At 42.6% G+C, this 20,600-nt stretch overlaps 1 protein-coding gene and 1 long non-coding RNA gene across 2 annotated transcripts in view; one reads left to right on the forward strand and one right to left on the reverse strand.

Annotated features, from left to right (window-relative positions):
• The window catches only part of NSMCE2 (NSE2 SUMO ligase component of SMC5/6 complex), a 432,520-nt gene that overhangs the window by 113,357 nt on the left and 298,563 nt on the right, over window positions 1–20,600 (reverse strand). The gene's annotated exons all lie outside the window — the stretch shown is intronic.
• LOC149462033 (uncharacterized) lies at window positions 9,357–15,896 on the forward strand. Its single transcript, XR_016312733.1, has 2 exons — window positions 9,357–9,497; window positions 15,668–15,896. It is a non-coding gene; the product is annotated as an uncharacterized LOC149462033 (long non-coding RNA).

A 20,600-nucleotide genomic window follows, 5' to 3' on the forward strand; every position in this document is an offset into this window, starting at 1 on the left:
TCGGTGCTAGCAAAAGCTGACCACAGAGTAGTCAGAGATCCCCGGGTGGGTGAGCAAGGAACCTAAGGGCCAAGAATCCACCGCCAAGACTTTAGGGCAGGCCTGAAGACCCATATCCTACCATCCTTGATGACTGAAAAAAAAAAGGACACAAAAATTGATTTAGATTAAAGAGGGAGATTAGAACCCGTCAGGTTTTTCTTGCTGTCTGTCACCCCATTAGGGGAGATCCACCCCTCTTTATTTGTCCCAATGGCTATTGGTAAAGTGAAAGAAAATCCCAATTTTGGGTTGTCATCAGAACAGGAATAGAGGGGAAATCTTCCAATGGGGACACTAGTTCTGGTGACAATTTGGAGGGATTTCCACTCACTTCCTGCTTGGGACAAGAAATTAAGGAAATCTCCCCAAAGACCTGACAGTGGTTATAATCGTCTGTTACGCTATTCAATATAAAAAAAATAATTGCCTTCAGTTCTACATTAAAGTAACAATAAAACGGGTAGTTGAGCTTCTGTAGCAGGAGTTGGGCAAGTTAAAAGTGGATCGGGGAAACTACAGCAAAGAGGAAGCTGGGATGTAGCTCATCTAACAACTAACTAGACTTGACCTTACAATTAATGAAGGAATCTGGGCAACTGTTCCACGTTTGCTCCACTTTCAACACAGTTGTGTACAAGGAAAAAAGCACCAAGGGGCTTATTCAATACAAAACGTGCATAGTGCAGTATCTAGACCAGCCAATCAGAATCCACTTTGTACTAGAGTCTGATTGGTTGCTAATAATTACTGCACTTTGAACTGCTGCTTGCACTATACTGTACGCTAGGTTATTGTTTTACAAACAGCAGATGTTGAAATGACTAAATAAAACAGATTAATACTTTACTCTTTACTTTTTAAAAGCTTTTTATTTTATTTTCCAATGAAAGAAAAGCTAAAATTCCTCCTGGTGCCAAAAGCCTTCACATTATAAGGGGCCCTTTTTTTAAAGGCAGTGAATCCAACATTCACCAAAGATTCAATGCAGCCGAATCTCCCAGGTGCATGTGATTAAGTGACAGTGATTGATTCACCATCAGTGCAGTGAACATTTGGTGAAAGCCATTTCCACTCAGGGGTGGACTGAAAACTCATGGGGCCCCCGGGCAATAGGGGATCATGGGGCCCCTGTGCCCCTGTGTCCTTGCCCAAACTCAAAAAAGGCTATGAAAAAGGTACCGGGGCACCTCATGGGGCCCACTACTGACCCCGGGCAGTTTCCAAATGGTCAGTCCGCCCGTTTCCACTGCTTTATAAATAGGTTTCTTATTATGTGAAGGTGATTGGCACCAGGCGGCATTATCCCCCCACGTGTTTGTGTACACCTCACTGCATTATATAATATATATTTAGTTGCAGATGAGATACACTAAATTTGTGCAAATGTTCAAGTAATAAATACCTTTACAAATTACCACCAGGCAAATATAAAAATTTATAACAAACTTGGCGTGAGACTGCATTTCTAAACACAATCTAAAGTCTAAAGTACAATCTGATTGTACAACTTTGTAGTAAGAGGGCCTGCTTGTTTGTATACATATAAAAGTGTCTTTCATGGCCGGAGTTAGCTGTAAGACACTTAAAGAGACCCTGTCACCAGAAAATTCATTTTAACACCAATGTTCTCATAAGATTATATGTGCAGTTATAGAGTAACTCCACTTTTGTTGATCCCCTCTGGGTGATCTAGGTACATTGCAGGACTTCAACAACGTTTCTTGCAGATTTCTACCTGTTTCTGCTCTAACGATAAGGCCCTATTCATATCTGAGCGACTTGGAATCGCGGACAGAATTGCGCTATTCTGCCCACATTTCTGGATTGCGCTAAAAATGCACCAAAACATGCAACATGTGACAAAGCACCCAAAAAAATGCACTAAAACATGCCAAAGTTGGCTCCAAAAAAGCATACAGGAGCCACTTTGGCACACTTTTGGAGTGTTGGACGGCTCATTTAACTAAATGGACTGCCCTAAATGTCACGTTAAAATGTGAAAAAAAACCCCATAAGAAAAACACAACGCTCCTGCCTTGCTCATATATGAATGCAGCCTAAAAGCTGTATGTTTGTTTATGCTAATATGTGGAGGGGATCTGAATGGGAGTGACTTTTTCATTAATAATCGGCTGATGAACTTGCAGGTCTCTGAGGAAAGTTGCAGGGCCAGCATCCCTTTAGAAGCGATTAACCCTGGGGGAGTATCTCACCAAAAATGAAATTCCTGTTGCAGAGGATGCCTAAAATCTGACTTGTATCTTAGTGTAAAGTTCTGGGAAAATCAGTAAAACAATCACACAAGCAAGAAACTACATTTCTGGGGAAGATATGTACACCAACTGTGTTGCTATATTGCATTTCAAAGAAATGTACAGCACTGCGGCTTGTGTAGTAATTGTACTGTATATGCTGTTTTTTTCCCCAAAAAGTATAGTTACTCTAATGTATTTTATGCATGCTATTTACCTATAAAACCTCTCTTGTGTAGACATCCACAAGTCCTTAAACTTTTGTGGATGCCGCTACCTTGGATGTGATGTCAGCTGAACCAGCAGACTCAAAGCTGTTATACAAGTGATGCTCTTTAGTGCTCCCCTTCACACATCTATTGACAGCTGCATAAAACGATATGGTGAAGAAAGGGGTGGAGGAGCTTGGCCAGCACAGACAGTAACAAGACACTTCTAAAAGGAGAGAGAGCTAGGAGGAGGGAGAGGGCTGTCCTAGAGAATAGACTCTTCCAGGAATAATCAAAACCAGGTCAAGCAAAGGATACCTTACCACCTCCAAACAGCTACAGTCACCCACACTGTCTGCAGCCCGGCTGGTAAAAAATCTAGTACTGGTCTGGCCACACCTTGTCATCGTAGACGTAAAATGGAGTTCAATCCAAAACTGGAAGCTCTGCTTATCTGCCTCCGCTGCCACATTTGGCACCTTTTGGGAGGGGGGGGGGGTCCGGGTACCTGGTTTTGAAAGGAACCAGCTCACACTTCCGGCTCAGTTTGCCGCTGTGAACTGAGCCGGAAGTTCGGCCTCCCTCCTTCCCCCGCAGCCCTCTGGGACATTTCACAAGTCCCAGAAGACTGAAGTCCATTCACAAAGCGCAGTGCTATTCATGCACGTGCAGTGTAGGAAACTGGCTGTGAAGCCGCAAAGCTTCACTGCCAGTTTCCCTGAGCCAAGATGGCAAAGAAGAATCGGCTCGTGATCCCTGGACAGTTAAGTGCCCTAATATTAAAAGTCAGCAGCTACAGTATTTGTAGCTGCTGACTTTTAATTTTTGGGAGAGGGGGCGGAACTCCTCTTTAAATGCACTGTACCCTGTACTACATGAGCAGTGTCACTTTCAAGCCTATGGGATGTTGGTGTGCCAGGCAGCCCAGCACTTGAGGGAGATGTCTCAGACTGGATGTCACTCCACTTCCTCAAATTAAACCTTGCCAAAACCGAGCTCCTAGTTTTCCCCCCAGCCCACGCCCCCCCCCCCCCCCCCCTGACCTCTCCATCACGACCAACAACGCCACCATCAGCCCCACCCCGCAAGCCAGAGTACTAGGTGTCATTCTAGACTCCAGCCCCAGATCCAATCGCTGACAAATTCATGCAGACTCCACCTCTGCAACATCTCCAAAATACGTCCGTTCCTAACTCCAGAAACTACAAAGCAACTCATTCACTTTCTTATCATATCACGACCTGATTACTGTAACTCCCTCCTCGCCGGCCTACCCCAACACAGACTATCCCCGCTTCAGTCTATCCTGAATTCTGCAGCCAGACTCATCCACCTTACCAACCACTCCGTATCTGCCACCCCCCTCTGCCAATCCCTCCACTGGCTTCCGATTAGCCAACGCATAAAATTCAAAATATTAACACTGACGTACAAAGCTGTTCATTACACTGCCCCAAACTACATCACCGACCTGATATCCATCTACCACCCATAACACACTCTCCGCTCCTCACAAGACCACCTATTCTCCAGTTCCCTGGTCTCCTCCTCCCATGCCCGTCTCTAGGACTTATCCAGGGCTTCTCCATCCTCTGGAACTCACTACCCCAATCCATCAGACTGTCACCTTCCCTCCTCACCTTTAGACGCACCCTGAAAACCTATCTCTTCAGAGAAGCCTACCCCGCCCTCACCTAATTGCTGATCTCCTCCGCTCTTCCCACCACTCCATCCCCCACAGCTGTTTCCTCCTGTACCACTCTCCCCTCCCTCCTAGATTGTAAGCTCCAAGGAGCAGGGCCCTCGAACCCCTCGTGTATTGTATTGTTACTGTACTGTCTTGTGTACTGTCCCCCATTATAATGTACAGCGCTGAGCAAACCGTTGGCGCTATATAAATACTGTATAATAATAATGTCTCTAATGGAGCTCTTGATAGCAGTCAAAACCTTTTCTACTGTATCTAAAACTAAAAAAAAAATGTAGGAAGTCTGGGTATACATAATAATAGGATCTCAAAGAAAGAGTTAAATATATGTCTGGATTTCCTGACGGTTATTGACCAAGGAGCGGTAAAAACAGGTCGAGCCATGGTTGTACCACCTTGTGATTACCTGGCATGCAGCCGCTGAATTCTGTACACATGCTGCAGCAAAAATGAAATGGCATGTCAGTGAATGGAACTGTGCAATGCATATGGTTGTGGAGTGGCAGTGCAGCATTTTAAGGGTTAAAACAGGTGGTGAGGAGGTGACATATCACGTCCTCACTGCCTGTCAATGCCCTCTAAAAAAACAATCCACTTGAGATTACTTTTCAAAAGAGCAGCTATGCTAGCCGCCCACGTGAACAAGCCCTACCAGCAGCACTGACACAAAAAATACTTATTGTTTAGTACAGTAGGGGAACACTGGAATCCCTGACAGTTTTTTTTATTGCTCTCTGTGTCCTTGTTGCAGTTTTTCCCTTACTTCCTGCCTAGTAAACATGCTGTCACCCTAAAAATGTAAGGGGCTATCCCTTTAACGGAACTCCGGATAACAGTTAAATCAGCGATTCCAATCCTTCTCCACTCCATGCTTTTAAAAAAAAAAAGGAAACAGTTTTGGCTTGTCATGCACTTTAAATTGTAAAACCAAAGTGATTCAGCATACCCACAGTCTCTATAAATCTAAACGTCTATAATACACACAAACATACCACCAAAACGGTTTCGTTTTCATTGGGACAAAATGCATAAAAATGACAAGCGGCTTCCAAAAACAGGAGCTTGAAAGTTTACATCAGCCTGATTTATGACTTTTCCCACGGTAAAATAAATGAATAAATAAAAGTGGATAGAAATGCATTTAGCGGCTGGCGTTCCTTTAACTTGGCCGGAGTTCTCATCATCTGAGGCTCAATGGAAACAATGAACAGTGCCGCCTCATTGACTTCCCGGTAAATATCAGCCTTCACTCTCTGGAGCCAAGTCCAAGCAGCAGTCTATAGATATGGCGTGTGACTAACTCCAGGCAAACTTTGCTCATGGCAATCCCTGCAATTAACCTGGACATTCATTTTATTTACCAGCTTCGTAAGGTTCAGTGGTATCAACTTTCTGCCCCTAGTCTGCTGACTGACCAATAAAGTAGCAGCAATACACTCTGTCATCAGCTCTGGTCACTCTGCGTTCTGCTTCTGACCGCATACTCCATCATGAGCATGCAACAGAGTCTGATTGGCTGCCCCTCCTTTCCCAGCCTGGTTTGTAGGGAGTGTCAGCAAGTGAATATCAACAGTCAAGTAATTAATGTGCAATTAAGAGGCTGTAAACCCTCTTATATACCCAGTGAGGTGAATAGTCTCAGATGATACATAGAGATTAAACAAATCCTCCTACATAAGTTTATCAGCAGTCTTCTCTTTTCTACATCCCTTCAAAAGGGCTGATTTTAGGTAACATCTTTCTGCATTTGTCAGTATCACAGAGGAGGGGGTGGAGAGCTGCAGTTAGAGCTCTGTGAGAGCTGATTGGAGGAAAGGGACACACCCGCCCTTTCACACAGCACACAGGAGCTGTGCTGTGAATTGACAAGCTGTTTGCTGAGCTCTCCTCCCAACACCAATTTTATCTCATGTGTTGGGAAAACACCAGAAAGAAACCACACTTAGAGCTTTGGAGAGAGACAAGTAAACACTACAGATATATGTGCTTTGTTCAGATTTCAGGGGTGAGGTTTACAGCCACTTAAAAGGTGAAACTTGGCCAAAAATCTTTTTTTTGTTCCCATGCAGTGGGGCTGTGCCTGCATTGCACAGGTCAACTGCTTGTTTTTGTCTAGGGGAGAGCAGAAAGTTTATACTTGCCCGATCCTCTGGAAATGGTGCTCCCCCATGGTCCAGCACTGGACTTTTCCTTGTTTATGGAGCCTGCACTGGGCATGATGACGTCAGGAACAGTCCACTAATTAAGATCGCTGGAGCGTGGGGGTGCCAGACCAGTGTTGAGCTGGAAGGATCTGAGGATTAGGTAAGTATATAGAAAAAAAAAATAGCAGTTAACCCGTGCAGTGCGGGCACAGCCCCGCTGCATGGGAAAAAAATGAAAATGGGAAAATGTAAAAACACATTTTGTTATTTTTATAGAAATACACAACTACAGTCAATTGAAATTTTTTTTTTTATATCTGCCCAGAGTTCAGCTTTAAAGGGAACCCAGAAATATGAGCTACCATTTCCATCTTGTTTTTGTTATTAAGGTGCATACTGTGGGAATGTTTTTTTAAAGTCAATCTAGGGTTTTTACCTGAATGCATTCTCTGCTGAAACCTCCTACACCCCCTCCTCCCCCATACTTACCTGAGCCCAATGTCGATGCATCGTTGTGCACAACAGCAGCATCCCTGTGCTCTCTCTCCTCACTGGCTCATAAGCAGCAGGGGGATCCATTGGCTCCTGCTGTTGTTAATCAGATAAATAAGAGAGAAAAAATCATGCGCTAAACCCATTGAGACTAATGATAAACCAATCTTGCAAATAAGTCAGAAAAAATGCAAATGTGATAAAGTGAACTGCTGCTACTCACTTCCTGAATACCAGAATGGGAATTTACAAAAAAACAAAAAAAAGTGCGCTGTTCACTTAAAACCCCAATGGTATAAATACTAAAATGAATGTGTTTTCAATTAATATGTGTATCATAATACAAAAATCACCAAAATATATCATATAAATCAATAAACATTGCACAGATGAACAAATAATGATATATAAAGTCCCCAATCCAACGTGAAGAAAAAGTGCTGCGTGCTGAATAAATCTTATTCTCTTCACAAAAAAGAGCACCATTGAGCACTACAGCACTTTTTGGAGAATTTATTCAGCATGCAGCATTTTTTCTTCACATTGGATTGAGGACTTTATAGTGTATATCATTATTTGTTCATCTGTGCAATGTTTATTGATTTATATGATATATTATTGTAATTTTTGTATTATCATACACATATTAACTGAAAACACATTCATTTTAGTATTTGTAACATGGGGTTTTAAGTGAACAGCACACTTTTTTGTTTAATTTGTTGTTAAACATAGCCAGTGAGATGGGAGTGGGTGGGGTGGGCAATATATTTTATATAGACAAAAACAAAATTTAAATAAGGGAGCAGGACACTCATTTAAAAGTAAGAGGCAGATTTGGAGATCTAGGAATGTAAGCTCATAGATCTCGCCTTTGGAGCAGGGGCGGACAGACAACTCATGGGGCCCCCGGGCAATAGGGGATCATGGGGCCCCTGTGTCCTTGCCCAAACTCAAAAAAGCCTATGAAAAAAAGGTACCAGGGGCATCTCATGGGGCCTCCTACTGACCCTGGGCCCTCGGGCAGTGCCGAGTTTCCAAATGGTCAGTCCGCCCCTGCTTTGGAGTCAAGAAGAAATATAGGGATTCACTCTGCAGAATCTATTAAAGCTTAGGTATCAGCTTTGGGTGTACTAATGTTTCAGGGCCCTTTCACAAGGTTCTCCCAAGTGCTGATCATGTGACTAGAAGCCTAAGCCTATGGTCACATGATCTCTGTTGAAAGGAAGGATTGGAACCCTGGTTGAAATTACATTAGACATGATCAATACTGGGGTGTTAAACCAATAGGAATGTGTGGGGGTAGTCTACCTCTAGGTGCCTACAGTTTACACCTAGATTTTAGACATCACCTTCTGGCTGATTTTATCTCTTAGGATGTCCAAGAGTAAGATCTTGATGTTTTGGTTATTCCTGGCCACTTTGGACAGCCCCCACTCCTCCTGCTACATTATACTTAAAATAGACAAAAACAAAAAATATAAATATAGGAGCAGGGCCCTCTTCCAAAAATAAGAGGCAGGACCTAAGAATGAAAGCTCATAGATCTCGCCACTGGAGTCATAAGATGTATAGGGTTTCACTCTCCAAAATCTAATAAAGCTTAGCTATCAGTTTTGGGTGAACTGATCTTTGAAGGACCCTTCACAAAGAGTGCTGGTCATGTGACAAGCCTAGGCCTTTAGTCACATGATCTCTGTTGAAAGGAAGGCTCGAAACCCTGGATGAAATTAATTAGGCATGATCAGTACTGGTGTGATAGACCAATAGGAATGTGTGGGGGCAGTGTTTAGCAACAAGCTAAGACTCTGCCAGGAAGAGTCTACTTCCAGGTGCCTACACTTTACACCTAGATTGTGGAAGTCACCTTCTGACTTATTTTATCTCTTAGGAATTCCTTGAGTGAGACCTTGGAGTTTTGGTTCTTCCTGGCCCCTTTGGAAAGTCCCTAATCTTTCTGCTGAAATATATATGACAGTGGAAGAAGTATAGGGTTTCACTCTCCACAATCAAACCTAAAGCTTAGGCATCAATTTTGGGTGAACTGATCAGTCCATTCAAAAGGTTTTCCCAAGTGCAGATCATATGCTTAGAAGTCTACACCTTTAGTCACATGATCTCTGTTGAAAGGAAGGATTGGAACCCTGGTTTAAGTCACATTAGTCATGATTAGTACTGGGAGATTTTTTTTTTCCCCCCAAGAAAGGTATTTTGGTCCTTCTAGTAGTCTATTTATCTAACTCAGAAGGTCTAATAATACACTGAAATGATAATATAGGTTGACTTTAATAAAAGCAACATTAGCCGCTTCTTAACATATAAAAATAAACAAAGCTCTTGAAATGTTAATTATATCACTTGAGTCTGCAGGACTTCAAACCAGCTCAGCAAGACAGGATTAACAGTTGCATTTATCGCACAGAGCATTGTGTAAGAGTGCCGCTGGCCTTTATATAGGTATGCATGGCATGGGGGGCATTTTTCCGACACAGTTCTTGGTATTGGAAGAGTCTGCTCTGTTGCACAAGAGGGCTGAGAGAGAATGATATGTATCAAGTGTTTTCCTAGAAAAATGCAGTAAGACTGCCTGCCAGCTGGTCGGATGTCAGTGTCCAAGCCAGGCTGCCGAGATCACTGTGGATGAGTCATGGTGAGTCATTCGTCAGCTATTTTCCCCTTTTCATGTACTGCCAGTCGCTACGTTAATATTCAACTCGAGAGTAAATTTAGCAAACCAGGAAAACAACTGTTTCCATGGCAGCTTGTACATAATATTTATGCTATAGACAGTAATCAGCGGAAGGAATTTAGAGTAGTAAATGGTGAGAAAATGTGAGCCTTACGTTTATTGCCCCAGTCCATATAAGTTTTGTTTCAGTTCGTGATAGCATATCGAGAAGTGAGGATGGATTGCGTAAGAGGCCTGGCTCTCCCCGCTGGGGCTAGAAATTAGGCCAAGCTGGTAGCATGAAAAATATCAAGTTGTGGGCACAATGCCAGTGATGTGGACTTTACTAAACATAGACAGTTTTTATGACCAGCGCTGAGCGAACTATTGGCGCTTTATAAATACTGTATAATAATAATAATGACCTGGTAGGGTAGAGGTACTTCCATCTGCCTGGTATCAGTAGCACATCCTAGGCAAAGGTTGTATTTGTAGTCATTTTAAAGCTGAACTCTGGGCACAAAAACTTTCATTTAAAGGATAAGTTCACCTTTTAACAAAAATAATAAATGCACATTTTTTTGCAGGTAAAAAAATGTGCATTTACTATTTTTTTGTTTTGGGACCCTGGAAAGCATTGCACCAGTGATCAGCAGATTGTTGGTGCCATGTAGGACTCCTGCAGATTTGTCAGTGTACAGTTAGGTCCATATATATTTGGACACAAGCACAATTTTCATACTTTTGGCTCTGTATGCCACCAGAATAAATTAAAACAAAACAATCCAAATTAATTTGAAGTGCAGACTTTTGGCTTTAATTCAAGGGGTTGAACATAGATATCAAGTACAAATTTTAGGAACTGCAACCATTTTTATACACAGTCCCTCCATTTTCAGGGGCTCAAATGTAACTGGACAAATGAATATACTCATAAATAAAATGTTCATTTTTAATATTTTGTTGAGAATCCTTTACTGGCAATGATTGCCTGAAGTCTGGAACCCATGGACATTACCAAAGACTGGGTTTCCTCCTTTCTGGTGTTCTGCCAGCTGTCTTCAGTTGTTCTTTGTTGGTGGGTCTTTCTGCCTTTAGTTTTGCCTTCAGGAAGTGAAATGCATGCTCAATTGGGTTGAGATCAGGTGATTGACTCGGCCATTGCAGAATATTCCACTTCTTTTCCTTCAAAAGCTACTGGGTTGCTTTTGCAGTGAGTTCGGATCATTGTCCATCTGTACTGTGAAGAGCCGTCCAATCAACTTTGCTGCCTTTGGCTGAATCTGGGCTGACAGTAAATCTCTAAACACTGCAGAATTCATCCGGCTGCTTCTGTCTTCTGTCACATCATCAATAAACACCAATGACCCAGTGCCACTGGAAGCCATGCATGCCCATGCCATCACACTGCCTCCATCATGTTTTACAGATGACGTTGTGTGCTTTGGATCATGAGCTGTTCCAAGCCTTCTCCACATATTTTTCTTCCCGTCATTCTGGTACAGATGAATCTTGGTTTCATCCGTCCAATGAATGCTTTTCCAGAACTGGTCTGGCTTTTTTAGATGTTTTTTGGCAAAGTCTAATCTGGCTTTTCTATTCTTCAAAGAAAAGGCCGAATGGATCCACCTCCAAAAGAAAAAAAAAAACAAACCACACACAACTCAGCCAAAAAAGTCTTAAAGTATTATGTGAAAAAAAAAATATATACCGGTATATGAAAAAATGTCACCAATATTGATATGGATACTGTATATAAAGTGTATCCATACAGGAACATTTATTTACCATTATATATAAGTACTAAAAGATCATTATCATTTAGGGCAGGGATTATCCATGTGCTACACTAGAGGCATGCATTCATATTCTGGGACTATGAGTAAGTAAGGTCCATTAATTAATTATTTACTTTTTGCATTCTACTTTTTATTCATGGATCAATTAATCTATTTGCTTTTTTATTTATTTACTATTGGTGACATTTTTTCATATATATATATTTTTTCACATAATACTTTAATACTTTTTTGGCTGAGTTGTGTGTGTTTTTTTTTGGAGGTGGATCCATTCAGCCCTTTCTGTGATTGGGCCTTTCCGTGAGTGGGGGGGGAAGGATTTCTTGACCTCCTTCACATTCTTGGGTATATAAGAGTTGGAACAGCAGGGACATATTTTAGCTCTGAAGAAGGGGGTTCGTCTCCCGAAATGCGTCAGTTTATCCCTATTTAGGGCACAGCATTGTATTGGACTGCCTTTGCGGACCACTTATTCTACTTGTATTTTCCTTTGATTTGTGAGTATATAACTATAAACATATATATATATAACAATAAACACGTGGTGTACCACGGTAATGCACAATGAGAGTGCGCCCTTTTTGCTTTTGTTCATCATATATCCAGATTTCCCGATCTTTGAAGGGCTGCACCTCCTCGTTTGGCATTCTGAAATCCTTCTAGTCTGCATGAAGATTTGAGCGCTGGTTTTCGTTTGTTAGTTTTTGGATAGCACCAAAAAGGTGCAGGACCCTTTTTTGTGTCTGCACTAGAATCAGATTGCATGTGTATTCACACCTATGCGATACGATTCTGTACATTGCACCGCGTTTTGCAGACCGATTTCGGGGTGTTGTTAACTTAACATACACACCCGCATTGGTTTGCATGAACGGGGTGCGATTCTGATGCGGTGCGTCACTGCAAATTCCACACCGCATCAGTGTGAACCCAGCCTGACTAATTTCCTTGTTTCCTATCGTGTTCAGTTACAGTTATGTGAAAAAGTAAGGAAACCCATTAAAACTGACGTTTTCAACATATTTGAACAGGAAAACATTAGCTCTAGATCCAAAGAGTACCTCAAAATAAAGGTGATATATTTGAACAAATGACACTTAAAATTTTCCATGATATGTTCACTTTTATTATATAAATCAGGGGTCTCCTGTGGTGGAAGGAAAGAAAATTGTATCATCCATGGCTTCCTTCAGAGGCTGGTGGGCAGTTTTACAAACTGCCTACAAGAAGTCATTTCTGGTACAGGAGACCATACCTTACTTTTTCGACACCTTTACATCTATTGATTTTTTTTTTTTTACTAAATGATTGAAAAGGAAGCTTTTTTTTTTGTTCCTATCAGTAGGCATTGTTTGAATAAAGATCACTTGTTTGTTCAAATATGTTGAAAACAATTCAACAATATCCATGGGGTGTGCTTAATTTTTCACATGCCTGTATAACACATCACTTTCTAAAGAATAGACCAACTCACCCATAAATAATATTTCTGTCCTGAATGATTGATCACAAGCTCTCAGAACTCCAGTAGTGAGGTAACCCCACCAGAATTCCCAGTATCAGCCATCACAAGGCCAGATGATGGTATCATACCTCCCTGATGTTGAATGAACAAATAACATGGGATTCCAGCTGCACAAAGACGACAACCTCATTGTGACCTTGCGGGGAGGCAGAGGAGAAGTAAACTGTTGTGGGAAATTGTCACAGCTGGCTTGTCCCAGTGATGCAAGAACCGATATAGTGGATTCAGCGCACAACTAAAATACAAATTTTCTGATGAACTTACCCAAGCATTGTCATAGAAATAGATGCTTGTTTTGAACTTCTATCTCTGTTGTGGGGAAACAATGTTAAAGTGCTTGTAATCCTACATATACCCAGTGAAGTGACTGGCCTTAGGTGATAGAGAGATTAAACAAATCCTCCTATGTGAGTTCTACCTGTGTATCTGTAGCCCTCTCTTCTCTACATACATTCAAAGTGTAGAATTTGTAGAGCTCGTTTGAGGGTTCAGAAAAAAGGGGGTGGAGTGCTGAAATCACTCTGCAGAGTGCAGTGAGGGGAGCTCTAATAGCTGATTGGAGGGAAGAGACACCCCCTCCATACAACTCACAGGAACAGAGCTGAGGCTGTCAATCTGCTGGAGCTCCCACCCCTGTTACCTTTTTGTCTTGGTGTCAGGAAAACTTGTCAGAGACAAGTACACAGTATAGAGGGATATGATTTGTTCATATTTCATGTCCGAGGTTTACAACCAGTTTAAATCCCAACTCTATATCCTTGAGTTGGGCATTAAAGAAGAACTCTAGGATAGATTAAAAAAACCCATTAGTACTCCCCCCTACACAAAACACTAAACAGTTAATAAAAACTTAATAATCCTTACCATTTAGGAGAAAGGTCTAATTGAATTTTCATGACCCATTTCTGCAATACAAAAAATAACAGCATCTGCTCTGCCAAGGAGCATGGATTTCATCATATCCTCTCCTCTCTCTCTGCAGTAAAAGGAAACTACAGTTCCCATCAACCACAGGGAATTGTAGGGAATGTGGGCGGTACACTAGGACTGTACATGTTGAATGTGTCTGAGAGTCTCGGTCCGCCCACCACTGCAAGTGGGGCTGAATTACATCACTACTAGACAGAACTACAGAAGGGATGTGCCGTGGCTAGGGGAAAAGAAGGCATAGCAGTCACCGGTCTTACAAACAGGAAACCAAAGAGAATTAACAGTTTAATTTTGAACATGAACAGGCTATTTCAGAGCAACTACTGAGTGAACCAGAAGATGGATGACATATTAAGCTAAAGTAGGAAATTAGCAACAAGGCCATGTAAAGAAGTTTTTGCCTGGAGTTCTGCTTTAATAGAATGTGTTTTTTTATCCTTTGCTACATTGTAGTGATTCTGATCTCCTGCAGTCTCATTGCAGCAACGTCTTGTCTACATGCATTCCAGCAATGGCTGTATGGCATTTTTCAGGGTGGGTTTACTAAGGGTGACAACAGTGTACCATAACCATGTAACGTGTGTTGAAACAGGGTGACATGACAAGGTGACAATGCAGGGGCACAATTCGGAGATGTGGTGTCACCTTATAGAAGGAAGTGTCTGAACGATCTTCACGTCAGGATCGCCAAGTATTATTCTACAAAAACCTGCATAAAAATTAAAAATATGGAAGAGGATTTTATAGAATTATATTAGCATGTTAATGTTTATATAATATTTTAGTGATTGCATTTACATCTACTTTAAAGTAGTTCTAAACCCTAGCTCAATGGAAGATTAAAGCGGAGCTCCACCTAAAAGGGGAAGTTCCGCTTTAAGCCAATGTCCCCCGCTCCCCATTAAGTTTTGGCACCTTTGGGGAGTGGAGGAGAAGGGGGTACCAAATTTGACAGGTACCCGCTCCCACTTCCGCTGCAATCAGAAACAGAAGTCGTCCTCCCCCCTCCTTCTCCATAATCTGCTGGGACATGTGACAGGCTCCAGAAGATTACGGGGCCATTCACAAAGTGCAGCGCTTCTTGCGCATGCGCATTAGGCACCCAACTGTGCAGCCGCAAGCCGTCACAGCCGGGTGCACAGTTTTTGTAGCTGCTTTTTTTTCAGGTGGAACTCCGCTTTAAAGTGTACCTATGGTCATCAAAGTGTATCAAATTGCCTGCTTGTGGTGAAGTTAGCCCTTCCACTCCGTGAAGACGTCAAGCGATGAAACGCGTAGGGTGAGCTTCATAGTGACATCATTATGTTCCGTAAGTTGCCGGCATCTCTGGCTTTTGCAACGGCTTTATGTATATTTGCAGTCTAGGATAGTGTCAGCTGATGACACTTGAAAATGTGAGTTGTTTGGATAAAGAAGCTTTTAATAAAAACCTGCTATACAGTATCACATTATTTCCTGCTCTGTTCTCTTCCCTTTGAGCGTATATGCTATATGAAGATTCGTATATTATAAGAAACATCTTCTGTTGCCGGTCATCAGTCTGCAGACCATTGCTCCCAGAGCCAACATGCGATTTGCTAGTTTAGAATTTTACTAGCAATTTGCTCTGGGGAGTTTATTTAATTCTATTGGTGATATAGTCTTGTACATATATTGGTGGTGGATTTTCAACAATTATGAAGTTTTGCATTTGAAGAACATTATAGACATTTTTATTTATTTATTCATTGAATGTTTGTGAATTTAATCATTTGGATATTTTTGGCTTGGTTCTCATATTATTGTTATTCTGTTATGAATAATTTTCACATTTTGATTTATGTATTATTGTCACAGCAACATGTTTGTTTAATGAGCACTACCCTTTTCTTTTTCTTTTTGTTATTCTTCTTCTTCAGCTTACCCCTTAAGAAAGACTGTTCTGAAACGCGTCAGATTTTCAGCTGAAGCTTACTCACCCCTCTCGTTCTCCTGGCTTACAAAAGAGGGTGAACAACAATTCTCAGCCTACAGCCCACAGTTTACAGGCACTTTCGCCATTTTTCCTATGTCTGATTCTAATGTCTGTACAATGTGTCAAACTATGATGTTCACAACAATTTTGTAATAAAACCATGCACAGGTTTATATCACTTGTTTTGAGTTGCCTTAAAAGTCCCAGTACAAATTGCAGGGGAACATACTCATGGCACTCAGCCTTTGGGATGTTGGCAACTGGAGAATGAACCCTGTGCTGGATCCACATACTATGTGACAACAAAGGAGAGCAGTTGGGAGACAGGGACAGAATGTTGTCACTCTATAACAGCAAGTGCCTAATCAAGGATGTTCATAGCAGGATCACCAGTTACTATTTTAGCATATCCAACACAACAAACACTTTACTCCTGCGCTAGGAAAGGACTCAGTAGACCCAATAGGAATGTTCTGGAATTTTCTGGAATATGCACTGCTTGCTGCCCTCAACAGACCGGGGTGGTCCGAATACACTGGATACAAATGGAGAAACAGAAAAAGGGCGCACCGACCTAGCGCATTATCGTTTAAAATAATTTATTAAAGAAACAAAAAATAGGTATCATACTCACAATGGACATAAAAACACAGGCATGTTAAACTGAACAAGACATATGATGCAAACAACATCTGAGTCCATACGATGGAACCCTGGATGACCAACTGGCTAACGCGTTTCGAGGACACAACCTCTTCCTCGGAGCCAACCCCGAGGAAGAGGTTGTGTCCTCGAAACGCGTTAGACAGTTGGTCATCCAGGGTTCCATCGTATGGACTCAGATGTTGTTTGGATCATACATCTTGTTCAGTTTGACATGCCTGTATTATTATGTCCATTGTGAGTATGATACCTATTTTTGTTTCTTTAATAAATTATTTTAAACGATAATACACTAGGTCGGTGCGCCCTTTTTCTGTTTCACTATTTTAGCATAAGCTGCTGATTTGATAAAAAAAAAACAACTACATTAAAGCTGAAATCCAGTCAGATGTAAAACAATACAAATTAATGCAGCTCGATGTCCATTAATGTATTAAATATATTTTTTTAAATACAGGCAGTACAACTACCTGAATTTGACCCAATCCCATTTGTAACAGCATTCAGACTGGAAGACAGAATTGCAACACAATGAGCCAACCAGTTGTGATGCATTCAAAAGTACATGCTGAAAGGAGGAGACAGCAGGGTGACAGGGAGTTGAGCTTACCAGTCTGCTACTTCTCCTTTCACTGTCCAGTCAGACTTGGGGAGAGACAAGACCTCTAAGCATTACTGAACTGCAACAGAGAAAATTCAGTTCCCATGGCCTGTTAGAGGAGGTGAGCTGTGTGCCAGTGCTGTGTAAATCTCAGTACTGAATAGAGAGACATACATAAATTTTATGCCTGGTAAAACAACTCTTATATATGTACTGTATTTCATCTGTGTGCTTTCCGGTTTGCCTGGAGTTCAGCTTTAACATATTACATTTACATATACTTTAAATAGCAATTGTTTATGACTCATGTCTCTGTACCAGGCCTGTTCTAGGAACAGAGAAAGTGCTAAGAAATGCTGAACGCTCATCAATCAGAGCAGTACGGTTTTTCTTAATGAATAATTAACCGGTCTCCGGTCACGTCCACAGTCACAAATCATACACACTTAGAGCTAAATGATGTGTTGAGAAATCCTGGACCGGGCTCTCAGACAATATAACAACACTGCACCTTGCCAGCTCACAGTCTCAGCATCACGCGTCACTGGAATCCATGTTATCCTGCCTCTAGAACAGTGGTTCTCAACCACTGGACTGTGGCCCACTGCTGGGCTGTGGCATCCCTCCGACTAGGCTTCCAGCTCCTCTAGCCTCCTACAATGCCTCCCAACTCCTATAGTGTCACAAAATCCTCCCATAGTAACCCCCAATGAACTTTTAACCTCTCTCAGTGTCCCCAGGCCCCCCCAAACTCCCTCAGTTCCCACACTGCCTACCAACCTCCCACAGTGCCGCCAGACCCCTGCTGTGTCCCCTAGCTTGCCGCAAAGCCTCCAGCTCCCCATAGAGTCTTCACAGTATTCCATGGTGTCTCAAAGTCCTGGCAGTGCTGTCCAGTCTCCCACATTGCCCCTCAAAAACCCACAGCATTCTGGAGAAACCCTCATACCCCTCCAGGGACCATACCTCCCACAATTGCCCCCAGCTCCCTCCAGAAACCATCTCCCCTACAGGGCTACCAAGTTTGTTGAGTCTTTTAACCCTCTCTAGAACCTTCTAGTGACCCCCAGCCCCATCCAGAGCCTTCCAGAATTTCAATACAAATGTTGTGTTCCCATAGTCTCATTTTGAGTGTATATAGATTTTTTTTAGTGTCACGCACTGAAGTTTTGGAAGAATTTCCTGGGCTCACCATTCTAAAAGACTCCCAATCCCAGACACAGAAGGCTGTGATTGGACAGAGTTTTACAAAACGGACAATGTCAACACAGAAGGATCCTATAAACAGACTCAATTTAGTCTTACAGAGGGTGATAACATTATCTTTGACACATCATAATAAAGATATCGGCTCTACAATGCTTTATTTACTACAAACAGCCTTCTCCACTGAGTGTCATTTAGTTGGCGTTTATCATCCAAACAAGGCACGTGCTTCAAGGCAGTACAAAATAAAGACCTTTGGGTAACATGACTATCTTCAGAGAGGTTTACAGGCATAAGGGCATTATAAAATACGGCTTAGAGGGTTAGTTCACCTTTATAACCTTTACAAATAGACTGCCTATGAAGGTAAGGGGTGCTTGTAGATAAAAAATAAACTGTGCAGCTTTGACTAAAGTTGAATAATGCCCTTGCTATAGGTGTAGACCATTTAATACCTCTGAAGCCTGACTGGAATACTCCCAGGATGTTGCTAAGTGAGGTCTAGATGGTACTGCTCACCTCCACCATCACAGGAGTGAACTTTTTTCTCTGATTCAAACCCCCTCACCTGCTCTCTCACCCCTGATGCAGTATCTCTGAGCTCAGCAATGTAGAGCTCGCTCCCGTAATGGTGAAAGTGAACTGTAATAGCTAGGTCTCACTACTCGCAACATCCTGGGAGTATTCCAGATAGGCCTCAGGAGGTATATAAACGGCCTACATCTATAGCAAGGGTGTTATTCAACTTTAGTGAGAGCTGTTTTGATCTACAGACACCCCTTATCTGCATAGGTAGCTTTTTGCTAAAAGTGAACTAACCCTTTAAAGCAGAACTTTAGAGTACTTTTACAAATTTGCAAGTAGGAATGTTTTTTTTTTTTCTTTAATTGCAGAAGAGACACTGTCAGGAATGGACTTGCCAGTGGTGGTGGGACTCACCTGCCTTGTGGGCTGCAGTACCAGAGCTGGCCAGCGGGTGTTCTCAGCAACCAGAGGCTCACTCCTGCAATGAGCCATCACCTGAAGCTGATTAAAACAGGTGTATTTAAGGAATGGCCAGGCCTGTTATCAGGGCCTTGGTGTATGTTTCCCATGGGCCCCTGTACCTGCATCCTGTCTGCTTTCTGCCTGATCCAGATTCTGCTTCGATCCCTGACTCTGCATGAACTCCGCCTGTCCTGACCTCGGCTATTCCTGACTACTCTTCTGCCTGCTCCTTGTGCCCTGCCTGCCCGTTTGCTACCGACCCGGCCTGCCTGACTACGCTTAGTACTGTTTCTATTGTTATCTGTTGGAGGTTTGGGTTGGTTTGTTTGCACTGTGTTGTTGTTTAGTCTTGCACTGCGTCTATGTTTTGTTTAGTCTTAATAAATTGTCTTATTCACACTATACCTGAATTCTGCGTTTCCCTGTGTCAGTCCACAGATTTCTGGTCATACCCAGATCCCTAACAGACACACTATAGGGTCTATGCATAAAACATTTGCTTTGTGAATGTCTTAACGGACGCCATGAATGTTTGTAATCTTATTATTTCCTATGATCATCAGCTCCACCTAGTGGAAAAAATGCGGTACTTTTAATTACTGGGGTATTTCAGAAAAACATTGCATTATAGCCACTAGATGGAACTGACGATCACAGAAGATCTCGCCACCCCCACCTCCACCCAGCACCTCACTCACTGCCCTTCAGATTGCCAATCACTTCAAAAACAAGATTGACACAATTCACATTGCCGCAACTCACACGCCTTCTCAACCCGTCCCCTCTCACACAGCTACCCCCTCATCCCCCCTCCCCCTCGACATAACCCACAGGGACTTCGTCGCTGCTCAAACTCCCTCCAACCCCCTTCCCCCTCACTCAGCTACCCCCTCTTCACCCCTCTCCCACGGCCTCACCACAGCTCTGACCTCCTCTCCCACCCCACCCTACATTCCTCATACTGAAGCTCCCCCAACACTCCGCACCTTTGACCTTACTACCATCGAGGAAGTCTCCAAGATCCTCTCTGATGCCCGCCTCACCACCTGCCCCCTCGACCCTATCCCCTCACAACTCCTATGACCTCCCTCCCCCTCCATCCTACGCTCCCTCACCCACATCTTCAATCTCTCCCTCTCCTCCGGCACTTTCCCTTCCCCTCTGAAACATGCACACATCACCCCCATACTTAAAAAGCCCTACCTGGACCCCAATGACCCGAACAACCTCAGACCCATCTCCCTGCTCCCATTTACATCTAAACTCCTCGAGCGCCTAGTCTACGCCCGCCTATGCTCTCACCTCAACGACAACAACCTCCTCGATCCCCTACAGTCCGGCTTCCGTCCCCTACACTCCACCGAAACTGCCTTACTCAAACTCTCCAACGACCTGCTAACCGCCAAAGCTAATGGCCACT

The sequence above is a fragment of the Staurois parvus genome, unplaced genomic scaffold (genome assembly GCF_062004578.1).
Source record: "Staurois parvus isolate SC_StPar_1 unplaced genomic scaffold, SC_StPar_1.0 ptg000187l, whole genome shotgun sequence".
NCBI lineage: Eukaryota > Metazoa > Chordata > Amphibia > Anura > Ranidae > Staurois > Staurois parvus.